The 9,520-nt window shown below is 34.6% G+C and overlaps 1 pseudogene; it reads right to left on the reverse strand.

The window, feature by feature from the left end:
• Positions 1-644: 644 nt before the first annotated feature.
• Positions 645-9,515, reverse strand: LOC134240346 (serine/threonine-protein kinase Nek9-like; annotated as a pseudogene).
• Between the last annotated feature and the right edge of the window lie 5 nt (positions 9,516-9,520).

Raw genomic sequence — 9,520 nt, forward strand, 5'->3', positions numbered from 1 at the left:
CATCTTGTTTAATTTTTTTCAGTTTTATTTATCGTTATTGGCATTGCTGTTTTTGGCGGGAAGATGGATCAGATGGGCTACTCTGTCGGCTGGTCAATGGGACTCGCCATTGCTGGCGCCATATTGGCATTTTTTGCAGGGATAATGGAAGTTTTAGAACTTCGATAGCTTTTCTTTCTTTCAACGATTTTTGTGCCAAAGTATGGATAAGGGAAGCTTCTCTTTGTGAGAAATCAGATCCAAACCATTCATTTTAGACTCTTCAGACGTCTTTTGAGTCGTCATTACCAGCAAAACTTCCCTAAATATTATTTATTTTACTGTATTTAAATACTTCATTGTGCATTTGAATGTTCACTGATAAGAATGCACATGTTTATTTGTATTACGCTCTGTATGTGTTTTGTATGTTGTAAAGTCGCAGTTTTGATAATCATGTATATAGAAAATATTATCATATAATATTTTTTTTTTAATTCAATTTGTTATTTATTTATTATAGTAATATATTTACAGAAAAAAAAACATCAAGTACCCAAATCTCCGCATTTTTTAACCAAGTGTTCAGAACAGTGGCGTTAAAATAAAAGCAAACAATTAAAATAAAAGCAAACAACTTGGCAGGTTCATTTGTTTTATTTTGATCACAAATAATTACTTGTGGATGATGTAGCTGAACAAACACAATGGGTCAATAAACAAGGTTCTTCAGTTCGAAGAACCATTTTTCAGCAGAACAAAATTATAAATATATATCGTGCTTTTACTAGTTATTCCTTGGTCTTTTAATTTCACAACCATATATATAGTATATCACAACCATGTTTATATATGGAGACTTGGGATAGCTGTAGATGACGGTTGATTGCTGACTTGTTGGAGGAAGCTTCCACTTGTAAAATAATCAGACTACAGTTCTGTTTGTCAGGTCAGCTGTTTATCAGCTGATCATGACGTCAGCTGTTTGTCAACTGTCTTTCTTTTCATCCAGAGCTCGTCTCATCTCTAAAGATTTGATCTTAAGATCCTGAAGCTGCACAACTTCTTTCAGCTACAAGAAACAACGACATCAAATGAAACCATTCTCCTCAGACCCATGAATTAATGTCATTAATTATAAAATGTAGATGACTTTTTTTAAGTTTTGGAATAATACCGCATTGATGTATCATTGATAGAAACCATCATTTCTTGTATTAACTTCAAATCGGCATTCAGGCTTAAGAATTCCATGATTCAAGGAGAATCATTTGATAATTTCAAGGCTTTTCAGAATACAGTAAGTAAATGAAAAACAAAGTACATTGTGACATGTGAGACCCACTTCATCAGTCAGATTCATTACACACCCATCCATCACCGACCTGACATCTGGAATCACGCCAGTAGGCATACAAACAATGTACGAGGTCCCCTGTTTTTATTAATCCGATTGCTAGGAATAGTATTGACTTTTATTACCATTTTGTTCTCCGCCTCCAGGAGATGAATTCTTTCATTCAGGTTCTTGATCATGTTATCCTGACTTCCGTTCTACAATAGGAAACACGCATTGCCTTAATTCCAACAATATTTGACAATAATGAATAAGTCTTAACATTTTAATATAATAACTCATTACTTTTTTGAGTCGGTAAAGAGCACTCTCTGATCGGAAGGTCGTGAGTTCGAATCTTTGTCGCGACTGACCGAAATTGATAAAAAATGGGAAACTGTTCTTTCGCCATGCCCTCGGCACTTTGAAGTGAAAGTAGCGGGTGCGGGTCTTACCCTTTCACGGCAGGCGTTATCACGATAAAGATCCCTTACTGCTTAATGGCCTGAGTGTCAAGTAAAGGTCAAAATTTGAAGCCATTCATCGTTATACGAGGGTTGATCCAAAAGTTCGTGGAATTTCTTCATATTTTATTTATTTTTCAGTGGAATTGGTTGAAAATTACAATTTTTTACAGGCTCTGTTTAAGTACGTTAATTAAATGCGTTAATGGACGTTGTCGGCTGCCGTTCTGATCTTGACATTGCTACTGAAATTGAAACATCTTATGGAAAGATGGGTAGTATTTTGAAATATGAGAAAAAATTAAGATAACTTTGTGCGAGAGGATGCCCAGGCTTTTCTTGAGAAAAAAAAATGGAGAAAAAGACAGCATTTTGTAGAATTACGTATTATAATTGGACATTTGGGTGAGATGCTTCTATAACGTGACGTGACATATCTAACTTGACGTTATTGTTGCATTATGACTCTATATTATGAATATGCCTGTTGATTGATTTAATCAAATCACGATAAAATTTTAGAAAGAAATTCCACGAACTTTTGGATCAACCCTCGTATATGACGTGAAAGAATGGAACCTAAAACAACATACAATCAATCAATCATTACCTTTTTGAGATGAGTGTTTGGTGTATTGGACGGAGATTTGGAGACCTCCTCCCCTAATATTGGACGGACTACACTCGGTACAGGAGGGGGCAGTAAAGGTCCAGCCAGGGGGGTAGGACTAAGCAGGGCCGGGGCTTTAGGTTGACTACTCCCCGGCATAGGGATAAAATCGTCATCCAGCTCCTGAAACACGAACATCATACTCCCATAACAGACAATTAAAATACAAATAACCAAAGGGTGTATGTGAAAAGAAGTGAATCTGACCGCTTTAAGCCAGTCCGGGACTTGCGTGTCTTCCTCTGGAATCGTGGCACTTCTACCAGCCGATCTTGGTCTGTCGCCAGAACGTGGTCGGTCGTAAGATTCAGCAGAACTGGGCCGATCCTGACAAAATTTAACCCCCCAAAATAACAGTTTTAGGCTTTAAAGGTACAATTTATAAATTAATGAAATTATAAGTAGTCTCACCGCTGTATCTGGAGTTTGTGGATTTCCGGAATCACTCATTCCGTCGGACTCCGACACTGGTTCACTGGAAGAGATGTCCTCACTTCCGATTCCGTCCGAGACAAACGCACTGTCCTCTTCTTGAACTAGTTGTGGAATCACCACTGAATGGAGAAAGTCAACGAAATATCCATATCAGCGATAGTAAAAATCACATTAAGCACTCCTCCCAAGAATTAATTCATCATGTTAATATTCATTAAAAAAAATGTTTTCAACAGTTATTCCATCTCAACAGTCAGAATCTATTTCATATCTGTGTGTGCGGATAAAATCTTTATTTGGAGGATTTGATTAGATTCTCTTCTTTAAATACAAACAAAAGATCACCGGTTGCCACCTTACACAAACACGAAGATACATCAGCATGTAAATTAATTGTTAATTAGTTTTGGAAGCGTTTTCATAAATTAATAAAAATTGATGGAAGTATTGATGATTACTTGTTATGAATTATGGAATGCCGATAAGTTGACGGTCAAACAAATACACATTGCAACATTCCCTTTTCAACAGATAAAAAGGCTAGCTTTTTTTCATCCCCATTAGCAAATTATTTTCTTAATTGATAAAAGTGAGCATTTTGATATTTGTTTAATACATTATACAGTAAAACTGAAATACGTAACTTTGGTACATCTGGTGTAAGTACTAGAATCCTGTACCGGATGTGACAAGGCAATAAAGGATTATCACCCAATTTGGTTATACTGGTATTATTCCTTCACAAAAACAGCTTATGTTTACTTTTTTTAACTTGAACTATGAACATCTGGGTTCTCATGCCGTAACAATTCGTATAAGTCAAGAAGAGACCATTTTCCCTTTGATCTCAAAATAGAACAACCGTGGAATTGTTGGAATTGCTGGAAAATCTAACAAAGAATTTATTCATAAAACAATTCCCCCTCCAGAAACATAATAATATCATAAAGGTCAAAATCAACACATAGTATTGTATAACACAATGTACATTTTTCATAACCTAACACATCGTAGTAAATGACTCAAGATGTTTGTAATTCCGGGATCTGAAACGAAGTGTTGAGCTTGAATCACCAGAGGCCAGTTAGAGTAGATCTTATTGAGCGTTTTTTTTTTTTTTTTTTTGGGGGGGGGGGGGGGATGGGTAAGTGCAGCTTGAAAGATCCATGACGAACAGTGAAACTGACCGTATCTGTATATTGCTTCCACTTTGTAAAAGTTCATCCACTCTTAGCTGTCCTATTCTCTATTACACACAGGCACGTAGCATCGTTTTTGAAAGTGGGGGGCCAACCTGAGAAAATTTTTTTTTACTTACCCGAAAAAGTTGAGAAGCAAAAAAAAAAAAGAAAAAAAGAAAAAGTTAAAAGTTTCCCCAAATCAAAAATCCTATTTCGGGGGGGGGGGGGGGGGGGTAGTGGCTAACTTTTTTCAAGACCAACTATCTTTCAATTCAAACTTTTTGGGGTAAATTTTCTTTTCAACACTATTGGGGGGTACTGGCCAACTTTTTCAAAGCCAAATTACTATCACTTCCTTACAGTCCTTGCTATCACTATACTATGGTTATAAAGTGGGGGGGCCAACCATCCCATCAATGAACATTTACTATAGTAAAGGTTATGTTGGGGAACAAAGTGGGGGGGCCAGGCCCCCCCTGGCCCCCCCAGATGCTACGTCCCTGACAAATTATATATAATAGATCTTGGTAGACTAATAGAGAACATAGCAGTTAACATGCCTCTAACCACTTGTAATGAAACAAGTTTTACTTACTGGGTCTTTTTATTCTCTATAGAGAAGTAATCAAAAGATATCTTTTTTGTGTAAGCTCTTTATTTTACAAAATATTTTTCATGTGTTTAACAGTGGATAATCAATTTTAAAATAAACATGTATGGCACATTTTATATGAAGTCACATAGATGTTCAATATAAAAACAAGAAAATTTTCAAAGATCAACCCCCTTCTCCTTATGATACTTACATGTATGTACAAAATCTTGACCACAAACATTTTTGACCCTTGACAATTATTAATTTATGTTTGTATATATGTACCTCTTGTACCAGTGATCTGGTTTAGAGTGAATAAAGAATTGAAAATGTGTGAATAATAAAGGCATAATTTAGTCATAGGCAGGCTTACATCACCTGATAGATTACAAGGCGACACATTGTGCTCAGGGGTGTGTGATATGGTGAACACTTCAAATTAATATTTTAGAATAAAATAACAGAAAAGACTTGAATAAAATAAAAAAGCCAGATACAGACCTTTAAGTGGAGGATTTTCTCTAGCTGTTAGAATGAGAAAGTGAAAGTTAAAATGACTACAAGTAGAAAAGGGTGTACACTAGCATTGAACTGCTAATGGCCATTCCAAGGTTTTTCATCTCTGTTAAGGGCCTGTGTGCGCCTTGGTTTTTGACACCCCAGATGTGAAAAGGAACAAAATAAGGATCACTGACATTGACTCTTTTGGTCGAAACCTTTAAATTCTATCAATTTCTTCCTATATTTGTCTAACAACTGTCATATTATATACATATTAATTTAATACTTTGATTATCATTTTGCTAAGGAATAGATCTTTGCATGACATATTTTTTCTGACTAAGTGTGTGTTTAAAGCTGTTGTGGTTTCTTTGTTGAGAATAAGTAGATAGGGTTTTAAAAGATGGGTCAATAAAAAGAGAAAAACCTTGGAATGGCCTTATTAGCCTACCACTAACAGGTTGTTACTTTCTTGTACTGGTGCCTTAAGTCTTAAGATAGTTAGGGCAAATATAATGAAGAATCAACTACAAACAATGAATGAAGATTTAATATACAACAAAGCTGAGAGGTTTTTAAAAATAGAAATGAAAATTCAACCATAAAATGTAGTCATTAAACTTCAAATATGTCCATGGGCCCCATAAAATCAAGCTAATGTAAGAACTGTTGTGGTTAACCACTACTAGAAAGTACGATATATGTGTATTAATTATTTAGAAGATATTAGTCTTTTAATGAATATATTAAGTCTAATGGATTATATTGGCTCTAGTTTAGACAGTAATACAGGAATATATTTTTACTCATCAACCAGTGACAACTCATTCTCTTAGATTTTTAAATAATCCAGTTCAAGTCAATGAGTATTTTTTTAGACCTATGGTAATTTTCAACAAATATTGGCTTTATTTCTAAAATACCCTCTTATTAATCTGTGTAACATTGTTACTTCCATATGTAGAAAATTCACAACAATTTACTAAATAGATAGCATAAATTATATTAAATTGTCATTTCAAAGTCATAGGAAAAGTCAAGGTCATTAGCAAAATGGAAAGGTTTGAGGGAAGATGTACATAACCAACATGATAAACATTTATGTTTGAAAATTTGTAATAAAGAAAAGAAGAAAATTTTATATCTACAAATCAATTTAAATGAATACTATTTTCCTCTATAATCTGTAGGTTATAAAACTGTAAATACTACTCTACATCAACAAACATAAAGTCAAAGGCAGCCGACTTTTTAATACTCATTTCATTTCAAAATTGCTCCAACTTAATGAGATTGTTTATTATGTGATTGGTTTGTTTAAATATCCAGTGCCTGTGATTAAAATACAGTGAAACTTGCTTATTCAGAATCCAGTTCTTCCTGGAGCTTAGATTCCCTATTATTATATAAAAGAAGTTTTCTGTTGAAAAGCACAACTATGAATATATATACTGTAGAAGCACAAATTTTCGTGGGCATAAAATTTCGTTGTTTTCTCATCAAAAATAGTTTCGTGGGCATTTAATTTCGTTGTTTTGAAAGTAACCCTATTCAATATATAGTCATATAAAATTTCGTGTGGGATTTAATTTCGTTGAATATTGTTAACAACGAAATAAACGAAATTTAATCCCCCACAAATATTTGTGCTTTTACAGTATATATAATGTATTCTTAAGGAATATTACAGAATGGTTTTTACCATGTATAGCTGATATTAAATTTTTTAGGGGGAAAAAACAGGAACTTTAGAAGTATAAAAATGATTCATCATTTATAGTTTTCTTAAAATATTTGCAAAAGAAAAATATTATTTCACAAAACTAAAAGTGAAGGAGTTATTCATTGAAACCAAATATTACATATAACTAATTTCTTTGTCATTTTTTTTAATTCATCTAAAAATAATAAAATGTATTTTTAATTGGTTCCTTAATTTCTTATAAGCAAATTTCAGTAAAAACAGACCTAACACTTTACAGTCTACAGATCTAACAGACAGAAATATTATACTCTATAATTAGCACCCTCACAATGAGACACTTACGTTTAGGGGAGGATACTCTTGATCTTAATGTCTTTTGATTCAAAATTTTCTCTGAAAAAGAATAAAAGTTCTCTGATTACATAACTGACACAGATTCAATTAAAAATAACTTTATGTATATGCTGAATGTTTACAATATGGCCTTAAAGTACAGAGTTGAAAAATGACATTATTTTAGAATTCTAAATATCTGTCAAACTGCCAAGAAAGACATACAAAAAGTACAGTGTACTTTAAACAGTTAAACTAAAAAATGTAAAGGTCTCTTCTCTAACCAGCATTCACTGTTTCATGTACAGTAATGGAAAAATTTAAGAGCTATAAAAAAAATGTATGTCAATCTATGATAAGGCTTGTCTATACTTACAACTTATTTCCATGATTAGGACAGAGATGTATACATATGGTCCCTAATGTATATCACAGATGGTAATAAACCTGCTGTTTAAAGTGAATTCAACTGACTGAGTTTTGTCAGTTGTCAGGTAAAACTTACCGGCTATTATTGAGTTATGATAGTTGTGGGGTAAAAATTACTTAAAAACAGCTGTTGGATAAAACCTACCAGCTATGATTATTGTATGCCAGTGATGGGATGATAAATTGGACACACTGTATAATGACCCAAATATCGGCCTAGGAAGACAACTGGACTTGTTGTTTGGTCCCTTTAATTTGTCAGAAAACACAGCTCCTAGTCTTCCATTGTCACCATTTCCCCAGGAAAACACCTGGTTCTCTGTACAACATTATAATGATATTTTAAGTCATCTAAGAAGTTGTGATGGAAGTATTTTGCATACATAAAAGGAAATGAAAATAAAGGTCAAAAGTTATTTCTTTTAATTTTAATGACAATTCCATGCAATGACTATTACAACTGTTAAATACCGGTTTGGTGATCCTTACCATTAATGGCTACTGTGAAACCATCACCGCAGGCCACTTTATCCACCACCTTCCCTGTCAACCCCCCGCCCACACGACAAATCCCCCGATGTCTCCTGAAATCCCCCGTCCCTAGCTGTCCGTACTTGTTAGATCCAAAGGTATACAAATGTCCATACACTGTAACAACAGCAGACTCTACATACATAAAATACAAAAGAGCAGATTTAAGCTTTGATTTGTGAATAACTTTTCATAGTAATTTACGGCCTAGCAAACACATTTAAGCAGTAATTAAATACATGTATCTACTTTGTTTTTTTTCACTTGTTTATAAACCTTACAATCGACAGCAGCGGAGTGATCCTTCCCAGCAGCCACCTGGCAACGGCCTACCTGGTCAGAGGCTTCACTGTGCTGAATGTGTACTTACACGGAATGTCATAAACCTGTATATACAGTAAGTGTCTACGTTAGGCATTGCTACATTGTTAAACCAGTTTATCATAATAAAACAGAGAGATTTTAACTGTAGTTGTTACCTTGACTTTACTTTTTCTGAGTCCAGAAGTCTCCGAGTTAAATCCCAGTTTGTTGTATTCATTACTGCCTGCTGCCAGAACTCGACCATTCATAGTTATGAGGAATGTACCATCACAACCACACACAACATGTTTAAACAGGTGCTTCCCTGGGGTCGCAACCTTCAATGAACATGATAACTTTTCTTTGTTTTAAGTTCTTCTTTTCAATTTCCAATCAAAATACAACTTAAGACAGACAGATTGAGTCTAAAAACTTTTTATATTTTCCAACTTTTGAATTACGTTTTTTATTTATAAAATAATTTCTGTTGCCCACTGAAAATTTTAAGATATTGAAAAAAAAATAAATAAATCCCTTCATACCTTCTGGGGAGTTGAAAAGTCATCTTCGGAACCAAGACCAAGTCTCCCTGAAACAGACAATCATAGAAAAAGCAATCAAAGACTATTTGGTGGTAAAGATAGACTTTATGTTTCAATATATTCAGACATTTAATTGATTGAAATCTTACCGAACTCGCCACACCCCCAGGTGTACACGTCCCCATCCTTGGTCAAAGCCGCCACGTGGTTCTCCCCACAAGAAACCTCATCCACCGGGTTAGACGAGAAAAACGGCACCAGTAAGGGGGAGAGAACTTCCTCCTCCTCCTCCACCCCAAGGCAGCCATAGTAATTGGACCCAAAGGCATGAACCTTACCCTCATCTGTATATAAAAAAAAATATAAATAGATCATAACATGAAGCACTTTTGGAAAACCCACCATTGAAAAATTTAGATGTGTGTACATCATGGGGTGATGGGGTAGTGGGTTTTAGGAGAGGGGGGGGGGAGATACCTGAGACACAGAGGGTGAAGTCCTCCCCACAGGACACTT

The sequence above is a fragment of the Saccostrea cucullata genome, unplaced genomic scaffold (assembly GCF_032062105.1).
Source record: "Saccostrea cucullata isolate Sc308-1 unplaced genomic scaffold, CSIRO_AGI_Scuc_v1 ctg17455, whole genome shotgun sequence".
NCBI classification, from domain to species: Eukaryota; Metazoa; Mollusca; class Bivalvia; order Ostreida; family Ostreidae; genus Saccostrea; species Saccostrea cuccullata.